Consider the following 21,195-nt stretch of genomic DNA (forward strand, 5'->3'; position numbering starts at 1 on the left):
CCAACTTTCAGAGTGGTCTGTATATTTTAAAGCTTAAGCACATGCTTATATCCTTTGCTGGATTGGAGTCCTAATAGATATGTGAATTTGAAGGTGATGGTGTTTGAAATCAGTTATAATGCAAGTAAAATCATCTAAGTTCTACTATAATTTGCATCTTCCTAAATTTAGCCTCAGTCTGGTTTTGAGCTTTAGTAGTGTGAGTGAAAAAAGAATTCACTAAGTCAGTACTTGTTTGGCAATGTCTCTCAATTGTAATGCTCCTAGTATTGAACTTTAAGCCCTGTGTTGACACCTCTGCACACTGAGGAACAAGCTGTTTGCACTGCTAATTTAACTTCTCTTAGTTGCTGAACTGTCTTTACTTAAACTACTTGAAGTAGTTCTATAGAGTTAGAAAGCACTGCTGGACATCCATGCGAAATACTTGAAGGATAAGTCTTATTCTCTGCTTTTGGAATTAGTGTAACCTGCTATGTGTGTTGAGTGATGTGCTGATAATGATATAAATATGCTGGCCCAGTATAGGTCTGCCATATCCAAGACTGGCATCTATTCCCAGCTCTGCTGAAAGTTATTGGGTGTGAATTCTATCAACTTGCTGAGGATGGCAGTTTTATCTAACTCCTCAGGAGAAAGCAGCAGAACTTTCTCAAGAATATGGGACTGTGAAGTGCAGAGAGCTGTACATAACGGAATGAAGAAGACTAACTTATGGTCATTGCCAGGCTTGCAGCCCAGCAGCTTGCTCTTTAGAGGGGCCGTTGCTTTTGTGTGGGCTGGAGCCAAAGCTGTGTGGGACTGGGAAGAATGTCCAGTACAAATGGGAAATAATTGGGAGGGCTTGAGAGTATGTGAACTACAGATGAGATGCTAAGAATGTCTTAGCATAAAACTTCTGAAAAGCATTTTAAAGCATTAACAGATAGGGTTTTGTCTAATTAGCTGAACTGTTTTTCTAGTAGAGAGCAAGATGCTTCCTTGATGTCTGGGACTTTCTTCCAACCATACATCATGTTCCCACTGTGAAGTGTAGAGGCCCTGGAGCGTAGAATAGCTGGGTGGGAAGCAGTTACTGCACCTGAACTCTAATCTCATTTGGGAACAAAAGATGAGCTGCTTTGCTTTTTCTTCAAAAACTTGCCCTAAAATGTCATGGTCAGCTGCTGCCTGTGGCTGCTTGCCACCTGTATTACATAGCAGTGATCTTCCTGTAACAATATCAGGGTCTGCGTGAGAATTCCTCCTCTCTTTCTCCACACTTTGAAGGATTTTTCTGCTCACCAGTAGGTACAGGGCAGGCCCACGGGCCTTACAGAGTGTTAGTGATACGATTCTTTGGCATGTGCCCCAGATTAAGTTAGCCCTTTACAGCTCTGTCTTTTCCTGCTTGTCTGCTCATTTCCTATTGCATAACCTGCTCTCTCTGCCAGCAGTTTACCTCAATTCCGGCTGCTTATCCCATTTGTCTGTTCCCCTTGCCTCAGAGTTGTCTGTGCGCTTTTCTTCATGTGTGCTGCACTGCATCTCACATGTGCAATGTCATCCCTTTACTGACTGCTTTCTCTTCTCCAGATTGCTTGGGATCCACTTATGTCATGGTGCCTATTAAATAGTAGCTAAATGGTAGTTGGTAATGTAGGATCTTTTTTCAATGTTAATTTAGCTCTGTGAGATTACCCATGTCACTTTGATTTCCCTTACTGCTTTCTTGAAATGGTGTTAAACAGGAATCACTCTAAATGTTGCTGACCCTTGTTGACATAGGAAGGGGTGTAGAGAATATAGACACAGCAGTTAGCCTAGTTTTATGAAATTATTGACAGCCTTCTAATAGACGGTTCATGAGTTTCTGTGGAATATCCACTATTCTTACATGCAGTGGCTTTCTAAACATACTGAAGCAACCTATAACAAACAGTCAGACTTGAACATCGTAAGTTCATTCATCACTGGGAGCAGGGAACTTGTCCATGGAAGTGTCTCTGTCGTTGACCTAAAACTTCTACCTGGAATGGTGGAAACTCCGGTATAAGGATGGACTCTGTAGCTGTGTCTGAATATAAAATGTTTTGGTTAATTTGTTTCCTTCATCCTTTTTTTTTTCTAGTTATTTTTCATCGAAAATTCAAATGCATGATTCCTGCAGCACCATAGCATAACATGAATCTTAACATTGGTGAAGTTCTTGTGCATGAAACAACCATGATGTGATTGTTTTGGGACCCAGAAATAAACCTGCTGACACCTGTGCTTCTAAAATCCTCATGCTCTGTTAATTTCCATGGTGTTAGAGATCATTGTGCTTCATAAAAACAATCAAAACATAAGGTACTTGTCCTGAGAACAGGCTATAGTATATAGGCTAGAATGATACTTTGCAACCTGCTTGAGTGAGGTAGCGTGAAGGTCCACTGACTGAGGAAATTAGTAGGACTAAACTTTGACTTGCTATCCTGTTCTTGTCCAGGGAGGATAAGCTGTGTGAAGATGTTTTCTTGGACATCCTACCTTCCTTCGCATATAAGTTGTGGTTTTGTTAGGTTGCTCTCCAACTCATAGTGGCCTCATAATGGATAAAGCTGTGGCCTGTGTTGTAGAGACCCTGCACAAGGAATCAGAACTTTTTTTTTGCCTTGTGAGCCCATATATCTGTGAAGGTGCTCATGGGAAGCAAATAGCAGTTTTATATGCAGTGTAGGACTAGCATTAGAATTGAACAATCCATTACTTCTTTATGGACACAAGGGAACAATCTTACCTGGATTTGAAATCCCCAAGAGTGTGCCTCAGTCTCTGAGAATTTACTTTGTCTTTAGGTTAGAGTAAATTCCAAAGAAGGGTTGCATGTTTTTTTTTTTTTCTTGTCGGAGAATGTAAGTGTAGAATGTCAAAGTCCATCCTGGAGATAAATGGCTTTTCATTGATGCTTGCTATACAGAAATGTTTTCTAGCTATGAGAGAAGGTACTGTAGAAAACAAAGGGAGTCCAGTAATCCATGAAGTTCAGTAACCCTTCTGTGTTAGCCTCTACCAGATGCTTCCTGTGAAGCTGCAAGAATTCCCTCATGATTCCAAGCTGTTCACAGAGGAAGTTTCTTTCTAACCCCAGGCATTTGTCTGCCAGAAGCTGTTTGTTAACTGGTCTGCTTTGTTGCTACACCAATGTCTGTGGTACTAATTGGTGGCATGCACAAGCTCAGTGTAGGGACCACAATTACATCTTTCTGTTTGGGAAGATTCTTTTTCCTGTTGTTTAGAGTAAACTTGTATTTTGGGGTATGTGAGATAAAATGTTTCAGATTCCCTTTCTCAAAAATACTAATTTTGTTTTCCTTCAAATCCCTCTCTTAAGATTCATCCTTTTAGGAGAGATGTTCTTCTTTATCTTATGCTTGTCCTCTATTATGTTGTGCTTCTTGGATTATTGTATAGGTATTTAATCTTTCAACTAACAGTGAGGAAGATATGTATGTCTTCTTGAAGTAGGTAGGTAAATGGTGTCACACTTTAACTATTTCTTCTTCAAGTAATTTTAATTTTTGAAACAAAAAGGACTGGTTGGGTTCTTGTGAAATGTTTTTCTGAAGACAAAAAATTACCTTCTGTGCATTATGCTTTTCAGTCAGTACCAAGATTTTGAGAAGAGAGGGTTGGATTAATTTTTTATCCTACCTTTGTGCTTCAGTAATTACAGTGTAAAAATGACTTACTACATTTATAGCCAGCACTGATGAGCCCATTGCTGGAATATACCAGTTGGTTCTGAAGGCTGTTCTTCAAAGAAGCTGTCTGAAAAATGAGAATTTGGAAATGTGCCTTGTTTCAAAATCTGGAAAAATATGACTTGTAATGAAAGATTTGCGTTCTTTTATATTTATCCAAAAACCACCCTGACCATAGTCTGTAATCTTACAAAGTGGGAAGAAACAAATATGTGGGGATGTTATTATTTCCTAGTTGGAATTTTGACTGTAAAAAGAACACAGTGCAGCGGGGAGGGGGAAAGTAGCTATATTAAGCAGCATGCTTTTTGTTCTGCAGGCTCTTTCGCGTTTTGGGTACTCGGTAAGCTGAGTGCATCCAAGTATCTTCGTTCCTCAATGTTTGCAGTTCTGGAAGGAAAGAGAAACCCATTAGGTGGCAGCAAAGGCTTTCCTGCAGCATGTGCCTTCACTCCTTCACCTGCGGTGGTCAGTTGCTGTGGCACTGCAGTAACTCACTCCAGGAATGGATTTAGAGGTGTTGGGGCCATATCACTGCACTCTTGCATTTAGTAACACTAAAATATAAATGGAGGATTAACATTAATAGTGGAGAAAAAGAATTTGTATTATCAGTTCATAGATTTTTAAGCCTGTTTGGGACCAGCATGATCTACTGGTTTGACTTCCTGCGTAATACGGATCATTGCATTTCGTAGAGTTATTCTTGCGTGAAGCTGGTATGTTGTGGTTGAACTAGAGAGTATCATTCAGAGTGAAATCCAGTCTTGATGTAAAGCTAGCTAGCTGAATAACTGTCTTTAGTGCATTCTCATAGAAATGTACTGACAGCTTGCACCTGAGCAGAAGGTCATACTCTGGACAGTCTTGGTTTTTGTCAGAACTTTTGTGAGTGCTCAGATGAAAACTGCATGATTTTTATTTCTCAGGTTTCGGTAGGTGTTATTCACATAGTCTGATTTCAAATACACACATACGTATGTATATGTGCATTTTAATGCTTTTTTCTTATGTATTTTCGTAAGCAAGTGGGTAGTTTTCTCCCCCAGAGGTCATTGTGAGTTAGGGAGGTTTGCAGTCACCTGGTGGGTTACCTCATGTACCCATAGTCATTATAAATTTCTCTGTGTCCTAGACCTCATAAATTCTCAGCGGTCTTCAAAATAGATCATAAGTGGGATTTAAATGCTGTATAGACCTTTTTGCAGACCCTCTGCATGCTAGTGATGTTAACCTTGAGAGAATAAGTGAGCTTACAGCTGTAAGTTATAGGCTTGAAATTGCTGGGTGAGGTTCTTTGGCCTCTACTATGCATGAATTCAGAATAGATGATCCTAATGGTCTGTTCCAGCTTCAAAATACTATGAAGTACTGCAGAGGTCTTGTGTGGGCTCTTTAGCACAAAGATAAATCAACCTCTTTGAACAAAAGCCAGAGAGGAATATTTTATCTGAGTAATTTACTGTATGAAAATATTCTCTGTAGTATATTAATCTGTCATTTTCTTATCGTCATATTTCTGCCACAGAAATGTGGCAAAGAGAAAATACTGCTAACTCCTGTTTAAATGTAGAGGCATACAGTATATATAGAAAGTAGTGTGGGCTTTGAAGAACCCATTCTGAAGGCTTTAATTTTTATCAATTTAAGTAGATCAGTATTTAGCTTTCAGTGATCTAATTGTATGCCTAAATAACTAGAGGGAGAGGAGGAACCCACAAAAGTAGAAAAAAATCTGGGGTTGGCAGCATTCAGAAAGATTAAGAATATAAAGCAATTGTATTTCTTTTCTTGATTTTTTCCATTAGGGAAAGATTTATCTGGGTTGAAAGTAAGCATTGTGTTGACATGTTCTCAATGTTTGGTCAAAACATGAGAGAAGCCCTTATGTAGACATGATCATTCTGAAACCTTCATCCTGACCCCTACCAATAGACACAGGACGCTCAACTTTTTTTTTCTTTTTTTTTCTTTTTTCCTTTCTTTTCCTTTCTCTTCTTTGTTCTTCTCTTCCAGAATTCAAGAACTTGTGACTGTTTTTTTTACCATTCTTTTTTTGATACTCAACTTTTTTGTCAGTGCACGTAGAATTAATTCTGAGAGGTTTTTAATACCTTCAGATAAAAATAAATATAAAAAGAAAACTTAAAAATGCACTCTGACTCAAATCCAGATTTTATTACATGTTTTCATTTACACCAATATTATATAGTACGCTGATGCTCTACTAAAGCATGGTTAAATTCCAAGAATCTAATTGGGAATGTTTGCTTTATCAGTCAGAATCACATGTAAGACTTGTGTGTTCCTTATGATTGCTGACACTGAGACCTATGAAAAATTTCATCCTTTGGAGGACAGGCAGAGGTTGGTTGTCCGAATTGTAGGTTTAGAATATTTTTTATTATAATTTTCATAGATTTTTTTTTTCCCTTCTCATTTTCATTCCCATTTTCTCTCAAGAAGAACAAGAAACTCATAATAGCATTATATGAAAGGGATAAAACAACTGAGATCCTCCAAGTCTGATTTTGCTGAGGCCTTGAGGGTAGGAACAAGTGTGCTTTCAAATTGGCATTGCACTGTGTGGCCTTGGGCAAGTCATTGAAGTTCACTAGGCATCAGTTTCCCTTCTATAAAAAGAGGTGTCAGGAGTGTTTTGAGAGGATGGATGAACATCTGAATATCTCAGACTCCTGTGTAGATACTCACTTCTGTTGTTGCTTGTGTCTTCCGTGCTTGTGGAAATGAAGTTGCAAGAGTCTAGAAATAATGTGAGTTGTCTATAATCGTGGTAGATGATTGGAAAAGGTAGGGGATAGGTAGCCAGGAAAAATATGTGTGCAGGGGAAATAAAAGGCAGCAGAAAACAACAGCCTAACAAAGATGTCATATTTACCATTTGTGAATTAACAAATAGGATGTATCACATCTCCAAGAACCATTATAGGTGATGTGAAATGGTTTGAACTACTGAAATATACACAGGGCACTAAGTGAAGATTTGCACTTAGATGAAATTTATGAGTGGATCCTACAGCCATGTCTACAGGAGGATAGTCTGATGTTTCTTAGTGGTCAATAAATGATACTATGTGAAGAGAGAAAATACTACACTGATTCAAAAAATGTGCTACTAAAACTGCTTATGGAAAGAAAATTTACAGTGAACCCCACAGTCCAGCAAAAGGTCAACTGAAGTGACAGAGAATCCATTCTATCTCTGAATAAACAGTTCAACCTTGCATTTTCTTTCTTCATTAGCTTTGTTTCAGTTTTCAGGCACTGAATCTTATGTTTCTGTCTGATAATCAAAGAGCCCAATATGTTCAGAAATCTTCAAGATGGTAGCGGTAGATCATGAGCAAGTCACCTTTAGCATATCTAACTTAAACTTTGAAAGTTGAGCTGCTTTAGTCAGTCTTGATGTAAGTCACACTTTCCAGGCATTGAGTAATTTGTGTTGCTCTTTCTTTGAAATACTGAAGGAGCTTATTGAAGGAAAATGCAATTAGCAAGATTTAGTCTCATGCTTGTTCGTTTAGAAAGAGCCTTTGCCCTAATTATAGACTATGTGCCATGTAAAGATAGGGATGCATCTGCAAAATTGTCAGCGTAAAATCGGCCCCTTTTTTTTAAAAAAAAAAGAACGATCCCTGTACCCCTCTTTAGATGTTGAACAAGGGTCTGTTATTCATCATGAGCATTGTACAGCACAACCTTCTGTGTAGGGCATACAGTAATAGACAGGTAACCTGCCATCACTCACATTGCTGCCCCAGCCACCCTTTCAGGCATTGTTTGCATTAGGTTAGTTCCCAAATTGTGCACTACATAGCAGTTACTGTTAATGACTGGTGAGCTTATGTCTTTTTTGTTATTGTTGTTTCAGTTTGTGGTTTTTTGTGTGCTAATGGACCTTCATGCCAGTAAAAGAAGATCAACAGCCATGAGTCTGTTAGAGCTGGTATTATATAAAAGGGTGGGAGAAAGTGGGACGTGACCCCCAAAGATTGTGATCACCAGGAAGGTATCACTTGCTAATAGAGAAAGAATCAAAAAGCAGGCTAGCAAGTGCTTAGGGAGAAAAAGAGCAGGAATGGGGGAACTGGTTGAGGAGGAAGAGAAGTGGAGAGGAGCAACTGGTAAAGAAATGCATAATGAAGGAGAAGGAGAGGTAAGAAATAAGAAAGCCACAGCAAAAGGATTAAGCAGGACAGTACGCTGATCGTGCTCTAGATGATGAAAGATATTTAAATGCCTTCCTAATGATGTTTCCCATGTAAGCAACTTCTGTAGTTTCCACAAAGGTGTTAGCTTTTGCAAATGGGAAGAATAGTCTGGCATATAAATTGAAGGAGGACTGGTTCATATGGCTGAAAATGAGAAGAGAGATCTGGTCTTTCTGATTGGTCTCACGCTAGAGTTGTTCAGAATATATGTGTGTGTGAACCTCCTTACTTTTTTGACATTATCAACAAATGCTATAGAGTGCGCTGAAATATGCATGTGCTGTAGCACTCAGTAGAAGGTGACAATCTCAAACTGTTCCATAAATTACATATCATGAACTTTCTTATTAAAAAAGACTTAACAAAAGGAGCCAGCTGGCTTAAGGGAAGGTGGCAGATGAAAAGAACACAATTCAAAGAAGTGTTCACACATTAAGGAAGTATTTTAACAGGCTTTCCCCAGACTGTAAGTGGGAATGGAATTATACATTGCATGTAAATGTCAAGTGACAATAATATCTTCTGAGTTAAATCAACCTTGCAAACTCTTTCCTATTTTTCTTAAGCAGATGAATAAAGTTTAACTTGTGATTTCCTTACTAATCGTCTTAGTAAGCAGTGGGTGAGTAGACTTTTTACTGTATGGGTAGATCAATGTGACATTTTCACAAGACTTTTTGTTTTTAAAGTTTATTACTTGTGGGTGTGGATCTAATTCACAGCTGGTTTTGAGTGAATTAGGTATGCCATCACTCATACAAATTCTGTATTTCTTTGGTATTTTTAGATTAATCTTTTATCCATGCTTTGTTGGAGGTGTGTAGTCTATCCTGATATCTCAAGGTAATCTCAAGGTAATCAAGACTTCTCCACTGAACATACTTTAGTGCACAGATTTGGCCCAGTCACTTTTATAGAGAACCAGATTTTAAATAGAACAAAGTTCAAAAGCATATCAGTATAAAGGGGAGAAAATCTCTCAACTAGTACGTGTCAGCTACACAAATCTCAAGCATAGTCATATGGCTCTGAATTTAATTTCTTTTAATAACACTATGTCTGATAGCTGTGTGATAGTTTACCAGTTCTGTTTAAGTACTGAACAGAGGGAGCCTTCTACTTCTTCCTATCTAGTTACAGCACATTTCCACATGTTTTCAATTTATATTCCTGGTTTTTCAAAACTGCCTCTTTAAATGCCATGAGGCCCCCACAAAGCTACTTCTTTCCTACTATGGACCAAGATAACAGCGTTATCTAAAAAACATGCTGAGACACCATCATCTGTGGTGTACTGTAAGCCATCAAACAAATTCCTGTTTCCTCTCAAAATCATAAATATTTGTGCATATGTGAGAGACCCAGGCAATACAGAATTGCATTGCCCTTTTTTGCACAGAGATGTGCATTTTCCACATGATAACAAAGTAGCAGCTCCTCATAGTAGGAGAAATTTTTGTATGAAGTTTGTGGGAAATGAAATTCCAGCAATAGAAAGATTTAGCTCTGTCACTTACCAGTATGCAAGCAACAGAATGAATGCCACATACCAGCAATTCATGCCAAAAAAGGGAGATCTGCCAATTCACAGAAGAGGTTTTATGCAAAGGAGGCCTGCTAGAGGCAGAATGAATTGCTGGTTTTCATTATGCTTGCAGTTTGTGTGCAGTCTTTGCCTTTGCCTTGTCTGTGTAAGACGATTAGGTTATGGGTTGTGTTTTTTTGTGTTGGGTTTTTTTTTTTGTTTGGTCATATTGAGGAATTATGGGCTCTGAAAGTCCTAGCTTTAGTATTGCCGCATGGTTAGCACTTCAAGTACCATATCAGTGTGTGATTCATGCTGAATTAGATGTTTTGTGTGGCGAACATCGCTTGACCTTTGCTTGCATGAGACATTGGTTTTCTAGACTCCTTTAGTTTAACCTTGGTTGTGTTGTCTCTTAGCTCTCTCCAATAGAAACTGGAAACTATCCAAAGTATGTGGAAGTATCTACATTTTCAACAAACAATTAACTTTGGAGATGATACTTATCTCTATTTCTACTAAAATTCCAATTTCTGATACTCTAACAGATCAGTGTTTCTAATTTTAAAACCAAAATCTTTCCATTGTTAGCTGTGTATTATGAATCTGATTTACCTTTTGTTTATTCCTCTATGTATATGGACCAGTGTCATCTCTGTTGTAAGACACATCACTGCTCTGTCCACAGTGGTGTACAATGTGGAGTTGCCTGTCAGCCAGATTGTCTAAAAAGCTGACTGTAAAACTGGATTGTTTTTCCACCCTGAACTGCTTGCTGCTGCAGCTGCAGTACGGCTAGTGCCCAGGCTAGTTAGCTGAAGTCCAGCCTTGCTTTGTCTGGGGCTACTGATTAGCTTCTCTAAATTCTGAAGTCAGTAATGCCAAGGGTAGTAGAAGCAGAAATGCAAAAACTTAAAATGGGAGACTGTGTGGGTTCAGAGAAAAAAAAAAGTTATATTTGGAAGTATCTAATCTAAATATTTGGCATTTAAAAACCAGATATATTTTGGCATTTTTCCTCCCCCAGCTGTTTCATTTTAGGTCAATAATGTTAAAATTTGAGTGCTGGAAGAGTGTTCATTTGTGTCTGCATGAAGCTGTTGCTGTTCGTTGTGGAAACTTAGTTTGGATTCTGTGGGTTCTTTTGTGGGGGAATATAACTATGGCCACTGAACTGAGCCAAAATAAGCTGGTGCTGGATTGTCTTGAAGTGAAGAATTGTCTTGGTCTTACCTTCCTGTTTGATACGTGTTCTACTGCTTTAACTTGTACTAGAGCTCATGCACGCTGCAGTCTGCTAATAGGGCTTTGCTTGCATTAGAAGGAACAGCTCGCTCAGTTTTAGTGGGACCAGTTTGTTGAGCAGTTCATGCACAAGCCGTAGTAGACATCTGTGAAGTACGAAGGGAGTATGCAATGAGGGACCAAGAGTGAGACTGCCTCTGTACTGAAACTGCACTCTCAGTCACTCGCGAGGCACCTCTCCCATACTTCTGTCCTGCGTCATGGCCCTGTTTTCTGGCCAGACCATTGATGATGCACCATGTGACTCCTATTTCTTGTGGTGCCACATGCAGCATGTCTAGTCTGTGCAATTAGATTTCTAATTGGATATATCTGCACCAGACTCAGATATTATGGTAGCTTGAGCCCAGATCCAACACAGTTCCGTTTACTGAAACGTTAGATCTGATTAAATAAGCTCTGATGAGGGCTTGGTAGCTTGGTCTCTGAGCTAGGCTGCCTCCAATTCTGGACAGAGAAGTAATGTTTCTGAGAATTTTGAAGGTCTTGGGTGAAAAGGGTTTGTTTTCCTATCTTCACTGATTTTTTTTACTGAAATGTCGTTCCAGCCCATTTCCTGTTTCCCCCAAACAGAGGAAATTCTAAGTAACTACTGCATTTCGTTTAATGTAGGTGCAGTTTGAATGAGCTTCTCTGAGATGAGAAATATAATAGGTTCATTAACACAAGCAAAGTTTTTTGTGAAAAACCTAATGGTATTGTTTACTGCTGTATAATAACAATCATGCCTTTTATTAGAGACAGACTTGCACTTCCCACTAAAATATTTATTTTCCACCTGTCAATAACCAGAAAGCATTAACACGATTGACTTGTGAGCAAAAGAGGGGTGGATTATCTCTGTAGAATTCATAATGTGCAAGTAGAGATCTTGTGTAATACAGAAGAAATTGTGCTTCTTAAAATAAATAAATTCTAACAAGTTGGAAATGAACTTGTTGGAATCATAAAAAAATCATAAAAAAATGATTTTGCTGGTATTCCTTTCCAGTGGAAATCATAGATAAAGCAGCCTGTGAACCTTTAATGGAAATTGTAAATGCCCATTAAAAGCCTTGAAATAAAATACTTCATTTGAAATAGCAGTTGTAGAAAGTGTTCTGAGGGATCAAAGAGTAGCAGTTACACCACCTTAACAAATATTTCACTGTTCCTTGTCAGGGAAAACATTTCAAGAAAATTTTTGCCTGAATTCTAATGTTACCATATCAAGTTCTTAGAGGAGAAGGTGGGTAGAAGGAGGACAGCAGTAGACCCCCTGTTTTCAAATATTCCCAGCCCTCCCATCTCTCATTCTGAGGAAGCCAAGGTCAGGAGCAGCTCGGGGCTCTGAACCATGCTCTATTGTGTGGTGTAGACATGCCCACGCCTCCACAGGCAAGAAGCTTGTTAGTCATAGGAAAATCCTTTCCCATTAAAATTATTAGTGAATGTTGTTTTCAGCCTTAATTTCATCATGTGTTGAAATCCACTGAGAAGAGAGGGATATATACATATATATATATATAGTTAGGAAAATAGAGAGGGTTTTGTTATTTATTTTATGAGAGATTGCCCAGATTTCTGTGTGAAGAGAAAATATGCCTTGTACTTGCGTAGAAAATACAGGTGTGGTTCCTCTACCTTTTTCTTGGCAAACAAGTTGGTTTAGGAAGTTATTTCCCCCCCAAATCCACCCTGCTACAGTTTGCCACCCCCTTAATTGTACTGGCACAACTGTTTGTATATCTGCACTTCAGATTCAATTACTGGAATACCTGGTTTGGGGTTTTTTTGGTTTGGTTTGGTTTTGGAGGACAGAATGCTATTTTTATCTTCGATTGTTTCATTAATCCGATTTACAGTATAACCCTGTGAAAAGTCATGTTATCCTAGCTGAGGGGCAGCAGAGGAGGAACACAGACGAACAGCAAGGAGTACCTGGGGAAGTGACCTGTGAAACTCCCTTTGTTGCCAAAGAAAAGGTACATGAACCTCACCCTTGGTGTTTTCTTGCTGCTTGTCTGTCAACATAACTTGTCCTGGTTTCTGTTCTTCTTGGGCCTGTGGATGTAGATAGTATTGAGGAGTGCTGATTTACTCATTTGCTGAACAGAGCATAGTAGTTCTGGATGGGTATCACCATAATGCCAGGAAAGTGATACAGAATTATGACAGAGGAGAGCTTGAATTGCTTCTCAAAACTGTTGCATCTTGTAAATGCTTTATCCTCCTTTCAGTGCTTTTGCTTACTAGTTACATTGCCTTTGTTAACTTTAAATTGGTCTTACTGCAAAATTAAGTAGGTGTTAATTGGTAAAATAAAGATTAACCTCACTGTGACCTTGGAATTTATTTAGTAAGGACAAAAGAGGTGCTGGTCAGGTGCTGGTCTCTTTTGTCTGAAGGGAGGGAAGTAGCCTGGGAGTTGGATCACCCTTCATATTTAGTCAAGCAAGCATCCATTTTTATTTGGGGAAGTGTGTACACACTACCTGTCTTCATGTCTTTGTGCTGTATGTGTGGCATTAAATATAGAGGTTACAGTAGCAAAAAATATGTAGATATGATATAAAGACTTGTTTCTCTTTCTGTTCCATAGCAAACTGTTGACTTGTATGAGAGATTAGTTGATGTCTTTTTACTATTTGTGTGCCTCAGCCTAAATTAAACCATCTTGATTTGTGTTGCATATTTTACTTTGGGTTTTATAGAGGAAAGCACGTCAGCACATGTTGGAGTGTTTTGCTAAATCAAACTCTCTGTGAGAACCCTCTTTACTTCATTAGGTATTACCACAGTGTCAATAGGTGTTCGGAGGTATTGCCCTTCTTTACGTTGCAGTCTGTTTTGGGTGTTGTGGCAGAAATAGCTGTTGAGATAGATCTTTGTTACTGCTCTCAAATCTAAACTGGGATCATTATAACTTTTTAGCCTTCCCCTGGTAGTCCTGAAGAAAAAAAAAGTACTGTAAGGAAGTTGCTTTCAAAAGCACTGTTGGCCTAGTTCTGCTGGCAGTGGAGTTAAGGGAGTTTCATGTTGAGCAAAAGTTTCATGATTACTTTATTACAGAATAATATAGTAAGTTATTTTCAAAAGTGGTTAGTAATACTGGGTGCCTCAACTTCTCTGTGCCCACTCTGAGATGACTCTGTTTTCAGAATGTGTGCAACACCCACTCACTGGAAATGCTGTCCCCTTGACATGTTTCAAAGTGGGCATTCCACAATTGAGATGTTTCAAAGTGGGCATTCAGACCCTGCATGGTCTGTTTCTGTTGAAATTCTGACTCTCTCTACAATATAATGTATGTGGGTTTAATTTCCATGGGATTGGCAGGAGCCTCCTGGATCACTGAATCTTGTCTCTTCCCATTTCAGACTGTCATAGCCTATAGGGAAATGGCTTGTAACACAAGATGAGTTTTTTTTGTCAGGAGTAGTCTGTAATCTAACAGACACTCTTGGCTCATCTTACTTGAAAAAAAAATAAAAATTAAGCAGGGAGAAATGGATAATTGAAAATTTTTTCAGTCACTTGCTGAGTAAAACAAATGTTTAAATCCAGACTGACAAGCATTGCCCTTTTCTTTCCAAAATAAAACCTCAGAAGACTGTACTCAGGTACAAGCAAAATGCTTGACCTGAATTCAAGTATTGTAGTTTGATTTACAATTTCTTAACAGAAGCTGAGTAGAAAATAAGATGAAACTTTAGGAATCATTCACAAGCAATAGTTCTGGTGCAACTGTGGGCACAGTCAACTAATGGTGGTGTTCTGTGCTGGTCTTTACAAGTTCTAGTAGTACTGTCTCCCACACTCCTCTCACTTTTATTCCTTCTACTCAGATTTTTTCTTTGACAGAATATAGGAAACTCAGATTCAGCTTCCTTCTTTGCTTGAGAGGACTTGAACTTGAACTCACTTTCAACCATCTTCCAGAAGAATGGTTTAGAGACAAGGTTATTGGATATTGAGGAATATCATAGAATTACAGGATGGTTGAGGTTGGAAGGGACCTCTGGAAGTCATCTTGTTCAACCACCCTGCTCAAGCAGGGCCACATAGAGTAGGTTTCTCTTTCTCTCATTGATGTATTTTCATTTTGTAAGACATACCTACTTTTCACTGGAGTGCTGGTACCTAGGTGAAGGTATTGGTCTGTAAAATCACTCATGCTCGCTTGGTCTCTAACTCCGTGTATATGAAAGCTTTCTACGCAAGCAGAATGGCTTCATTAGTGGACAGTGAGGGAAATCCAGCTCGAAATACTCTACAGCTAAGTTAAGGCATTTCCTGAGAAGTTGGAGGTTTCTTTAGGACTAGCTTCAGCAGTAAGTAGATTATGACTGTTACATGAAGGGAAATTTTGCAATTGCTGCCCTGAGTTCCCCTTTACTCCCATCAGTTGCCATTCCCTGTATGGTTGTTGGCCCTGTAATCAGCAATAATTTTTCTTCTCTTATGGATTGCAGAGGTTAGTTCCTATCCAAAGGGCTCCATGGAGATTTTTGGGCATTCTATTTTCAACCATTTCTCTGGTTTTAATGTGAGGACACCTGCATTCAGGAGATGAAATTGGTTTTCTCCAGTCTTTTGCTGTTCCTTTGTATTGCTTCTGATTTCTTTTAGTTCAGAATTTTCTGTACTAGCATTCTGCTCTTTTTGCAGCCTAATAGATAAAATGTGTTACAGGTCAGGGAGATGAGATTTAAAAAAAAATCTCCTTCGGTGAGAGTTTTCTGAGGAGCTGTCCATGTATGCGCAGGAGAAAAAGTGAAGATGCGCCCTCAGTGCTGCAGAAACAATCAGTCTCCTGTTTTAAGTTCCTCTTGGTCTGTATAGTCTGGAGTACTGTATTGGTTTTATGTGGCAAGGTTTTGGTAGCGGGGGGGGGTTACAGGGGTGGCTTCTGTAAGAAGCTGCTGGAAGCTTCCCCTGTGTTCGAGAGAGAGCGAGCCCATACCAGCCGGCTCTAAGACGGACCTGTTGCCGGCCAAGGCCGAGCCAATCAGTGATAGTCGTAACGCCTCTGTGATAACATTTTTAAGAAGGAAAAAAAGTTGGGACAGTGAGGAACAGCCGCCAGAGAGAGGAGTGAGAACATGTAAGAGAAACAAGCCTGCGGACACCAAGGTCAGTGAAGAAGGAGGGGGAGGAGATGCTCCAGGCGCCGGAGCGAAGATTCTCCTGCAGCCCGTGGTGAAGACCCTGGTGAGGCAGGCTGTCCCCCTGCAGTCCAGGGAGGTCCACGGTGGAGCAGATCTCCACCTGCAGCCTGGGGAGGACCCCATGCCGGAGCAGGTGGGTTCCCGAAGGAGGCTGTGACCCCGTGGGAACCCCGCACTGGAGCAGGTTCCTGGCAGGACCTGCGGATCTGCGGAGAGAGGAGCCCGTGGAGCAGGTTTTCTGGCAGGACTTGTGACCCCGTGGGGGACCCGCGCTGGAGCAGTGTGCTCCTGAAGGACTGCACACCATGGAAAGGACCCATGCTGGAGCAGTTTGTGAAGAGCTGCAGCCCGTGGGAATGGCCCACGTTGGAGACGTTCGTGGAGGACTGTCTCCCGTGGGTGGGACCCCACGCTGGAGCGGGGGAAGAGTGTGATGAGCCCTCACCCTGAGGAGGTGAAGCGGCAGAAAATAACGTGTGATGACCGTAAACCCCATCCCTGTCCCCCTTGTGCCGCTGGGGGGGCTTGGTGGAGAAATCCAGGAGTGAAGTTGTGCCCGGGAAGAAGGGAGGGGTGGTGGGAAGGTGTTCTGAGATTTCGTTTTATTTCTCATTACCTTACTCTGGCTGATTTGTAATAAATTGAGCTAATTTTCCCTAAGCTGAGTCTGTTTTGCCCGTGACGGTAATTAGTGAATGATCGCTCCTGTCCTTATCTTGACCCGCAAGCTTTATGTTATATATTTCTCTCCCCTGTCCAGCTGAGGATGGGGGAGTGATAGAACGGCTTTGGTGGGCACCTGGCATCCAGCCAGGGTCAACCCATCACAAGTACCATGGCAGGGTTCAAGTATATCTAGACAGAGGAGGGAAATAAGACAGTGGTCTCCTACATAGGCCTATATCCTCTCACTACTGAGCATCTAGACAGTAGAGGCACATCTCGCTACTGTCTTCTCCAAGTGTTTTGTGACTCTATTCTTAAAGAGTGTGGGTTGGCTGATAGTTTTTTTCAAGATGTCTTGTCCAACTTGAGTTACCAACAGTTCTGAGTAGACCAAAATTGGGGGCACAGAGGGGTTTCTTAGCACTTTTGGTTTTGAAAATGAAGTACTTGCTAAAAACAACAACAAAAATGCTTAGCTGTATCCTGAGTTGAGAATGTACATTCTCCTCCAGAAGACTGAACTAAATCAAGGAGTCGGGGAGCTTGTGTTCCCTTGCTGTCAGCAGTAACTTGAAACCTGCTGGCAAAGTGTGTATTTTATCTGCTGCTGGTGCATATGAAGAAGACAACTGTTGCCGTTGGCTCAAGTGACAGATGTTTGTGTTACATGTGTTTTAAAAGTATGAAGTCTACTGTCAAAATTTGTGGGCAATGATATACTATTCTTTTGCCTTCAATGATGGGAGAGCCTTGTAGAAAAAACAGCATGTAGCCTTGAAATTCAAAGCAACCTAATACGTAGCGCAAGAGGTAGAACTGACAATGTCCTGTTTTCTTTAAATTGAAAGTTTGACTTTTGTTAGCCAATATTGTAAAGATATGAAGTGTATATATATGTATATATCTATATTTATGCTAACCCATGTTGTCTGTGCTTAAGCATTCATTTTAAGTACTGTTATATTTGTAGGCTTAAAGCCTTCCTGTAATTTCATGGTATTCCAGACTATTTTGTGTTTGAGATAGTCTGCGGTGGAAGTGAATGCTTATTTGAATTGCTGTGTATTGGCTGCAGGACAGCTGTAATACCCTAAATAAGCAAATACTGATGTTGTAACTCTAGCACAGAAAAAGAGGTAGTTGTGAAAAATCTTTAGAAATTCTGCTAACTAGGGAACTAAGTATGAACTCAGATGTTAGACGGAAATGCAAGTTTTGGATAAATGGGTGGCATTTTAGATGAGTGTGAACATAGGAAGTATTAAATCAGTGCTGACTTGACTCTATCCTATTATTGCAACTTCTGTTTTAACACTGTGGGGTTCATGATATGTAACCCAGCCTACAGTTTGAAACAGCAGTAAGGCACCTGAGCATGATCAGTTTGGTCTCTTATTAGAAATGAGAAATTGAAATCTTGCTAGTCTCTTTACGTAATTTTGTTCTTTAATATTTAGGGAGACTTTTCAGAATAATATCCCTGTTTCCATTATAATAAGAGATCATAAAGTCATGCGAGCTGGAATTCATAATCATGAATTGTGCATATTCAGCCAGCTAATTTTAACATGATGCACATGGGCCTTTGAAAATGAAAATTATGGCCTTGAACTGGGCTTTCTGTGAGTGAAAGATGTAATATTGCAAAATGTATAATCTCTGGGTGGTGAGGGTAAGGACTTGTGGAGAAATGCTTACTAAACTGAACATATTTAGCCTAGATAACAAGGAAACTTAACTACAGTATGCAACTTTGATGAAATTTTGTGGCAGTAGCTAAAAGCATATGCAGAGAGTTTGGAATGCATTCCTTAGATATGAATTAGAAACAAGATTAGGATAAATTTTGATTAGATAACAGAAGGACATTGATCCAGCACTTGCAAAGCGTTTGATTTTGGTGTTGAGCTAGGTTGTTAGCCTGCAGAATGCAAGGTTTGAGTACTTTGGAGAGTTAGCTGGCTTTGTAGCTGGAGCCTGGCTGGAGAGTATTCAGCAGATAATGTGGTTATAGTCTGCTGGAAGAGAGACAGTACCTTGAATCCCTTTACGATGAATCTCCACTGCCTTCCTTACAACTGAAATAAAAGTAGCAGTGGGGCTTGCAGAATGGATAACGGACAATGCCTTTTGAATCTTTCAAAAGCCTGATATAATTATTAAATTTTGATTCTTCTCGATATTATAGTGCTGTTAAACTAATGGGTTGGTGGGATTTGGGAAAGTGAGTTGTGGGATGGTGGCAAGGAGAGGTAAGTCTTTCTTTTCTAGTTTCTTGTTCCCTAGTAAGATCAGGTCAACTGGTGTGTTCCGATTAGTCTATGATGGAGTCTGTTGTAAGGGAAACATTGAAGGTGCTGGGATCTCTGCCTTGGTGAGCTATAAAACTTTACATCCCTATGCAGTTCCCATAGCTTCTCATCATGTGCACCCAAGCTCTCCTCTGCATCTGCTCCTTACCAGGGAGGGGCAGAAGTGCTCTTAGCTCATCAGGGGAAGGAAGAGTGTGGTGGGAGCAGAGGAGCCATGCAGAGCAGGGTATTGCAGTGTGTAATGTGGTACGACCAGAGTTTTTTAAAGGCAAATAGAATAGGCTGTAATGTTAAGTTTTCTCTTAAATCTTGTTTAGGAGATGAGGAGATGAGTGGCTGGGAACAACATGGGAGAATTCCTCTTAGCTCTCAGCACCTTGGACTATGGGTTGAACTGCAGATAGAAAATGGATCCTAGTATCTGTCAAAGAGCAGAAATAGGGGATGGACAACAACTGACCTGTATACAGTCCTTCAGATCTATCTTCATGTCCATAACAACTTCAAGAGCAGGGTATGATCATGTGTTAGTGATGCATCCAGCGATTTCCCAGTATATATAACATACTTCATGTGCATGAAAAAACAGCAAGAGGGAAGCAGCAGTGAACATCAGAGGCTTAAAACAGGCCGGTGGATGGTTGGAACGGTCAGTACCTGAAGAATGTAGGGCAGGATGTAGTTACAGATAATGTCCCTCTTGCCTGAGCTGCATTCCTCCTCTTTGAGCTTTATTTTAATGCATCTCTCAAGTTGCAACATTATTATTCTTTACCTAAAGCTTTTTTTAACTTATAGGAAAGATGATGTTAATACAGCTCTCTTGGTGTTTAACAATGCACTTCTCTTCCCCTAAAAAAAGAAAGATTTAGGCCACTGTAGTTTCTTTATGTTGTGGATATGATTCATTTTGGCCATGGGAGGAGAATGACAGTTACTTGCTACACAAACCTTTCCTGTGATTCATGGAGTGCCATTTGTGTCAGCCTTGAAGGAGGCACTTCATATGCTTCCTAGCAGGAAGGAAAAAGAGCATGATCATAGTTACCAGATAGGATATGGAAATTGGGTGGGAGGGAAGGGAAAGGGGAGAGGGAAATGCTGATTATTCAGAAGAAAGTTGCAGGAATGCCAAGATTCTGTCTGCAATATGCATTCATCTACTTAATGAAAAATGGATACATACCAAGCCTATATATAATTAAGGGAAACATCATGACTGTAATTGCCATGTTCACAAAATAGTATGGCTTATTATGTAACTTTTTTGTGTAAATATATCTTAGCACTTTTCCTTCTGTCTCCTGGATCTATCACTGTTTCATATGGTATGAAGCTCCTATCCCCAAGTGATGTGTTTCAGCAACAGTTTCAGGTTTTGCTTTCAAGCTAAGGCGGCCGTATACAATGCTTTATGTTAGCTTTCTGCAGAGACAGATTTTTGTGCTCTAACATACTAATATAGTTAGCAACTTAAGAAGTGCAGTAGCTTGCCAGATCAGAAGATGTTTTCCTTTCTTCACAAAAAAGTAATTTAAAAAGCTATACCACAATTTTCTTCCTAAAAATAAGAGCACAGATTGGCTACTTAAACTGCTTGTAAAGAAGAATACTCCATTAAATGACAGCCCTTAATGCTGCACAGCAGACTTTGGGGCTCTTTAATGGCTTCCAGCTGCTTCCAGCTGTTTTCTCTATACCTAGAAACTGCAGGGTAGGAATAAATGGGAATAGAAGTGGAAAGTTATGTTTCCTAATTTCTTAATTTCCTAAATAGGTTAGGGGCTCATGGCTGGCTGTCCTCCCGCAGTTGGCAGTATTTGGTGTGGTACATGCACCTGTGTCAGGAGATACAGCTGTGGCTGTTCAGCCCTGTAGCATCTAAGAAGAGTCCTTATCCAGCCAAGCAGATGCACAGCAACATTAGAATGGGAAAGCAAAGGTGTAGTTAGAGATGAAAGGAGTGAAATTAGGAGGAATACAGAAGAGAATAAAAGTAGATGTGAATTACTAAGCACATGTCTTGTATTCATTGATTTTCACTGGCAATTAAAATTTTACTGCTTGATTCACCAATGCTATTCAGTCTTCCATTATTTCCTGTGTTATAAAATGCTGGCTCTGTTTTGATTTTGCAGTAGCTATGTTTATTGGGGATAAGGGGTCTAATTATAGCTGTGAACTATACTGTACTGAGAGGGCATTTAAGTTTCTTCTGACTATTTCTGAGGCAATGTGATGAGTCATGAAATATAACTTTTGCAGAAAATATCCTGATTG

General features: G+C 39.8%; 1 protein-coding gene across 1 annotated transcript in view; it reads left to right on the forward strand.

Moving 5' to 3' along the window:
• The window catches only part of NSMCE2 (NSE2 SUMO ligase component of SMC5/6 complex), a 135,342-nt gene that overhangs the window by 9,276 nt on the left and 104,871 nt on the right, over positions 1–21,195 (forward strand). The window lies entirely within an intron of this gene.

This window comes from Buteo buteo, chromosome 3 (genome assembly GCF_964188355.1).
Source record: "Buteo buteo chromosome 3, bButBut1.hap1.1, whole genome shotgun sequence".
In the NCBI taxonomy this organism is placed as follows: Eukaryota; Metazoa; Chordata; class Aves; order Accipitriformes; family Accipitridae; genus Buteo; species Buteo buteo.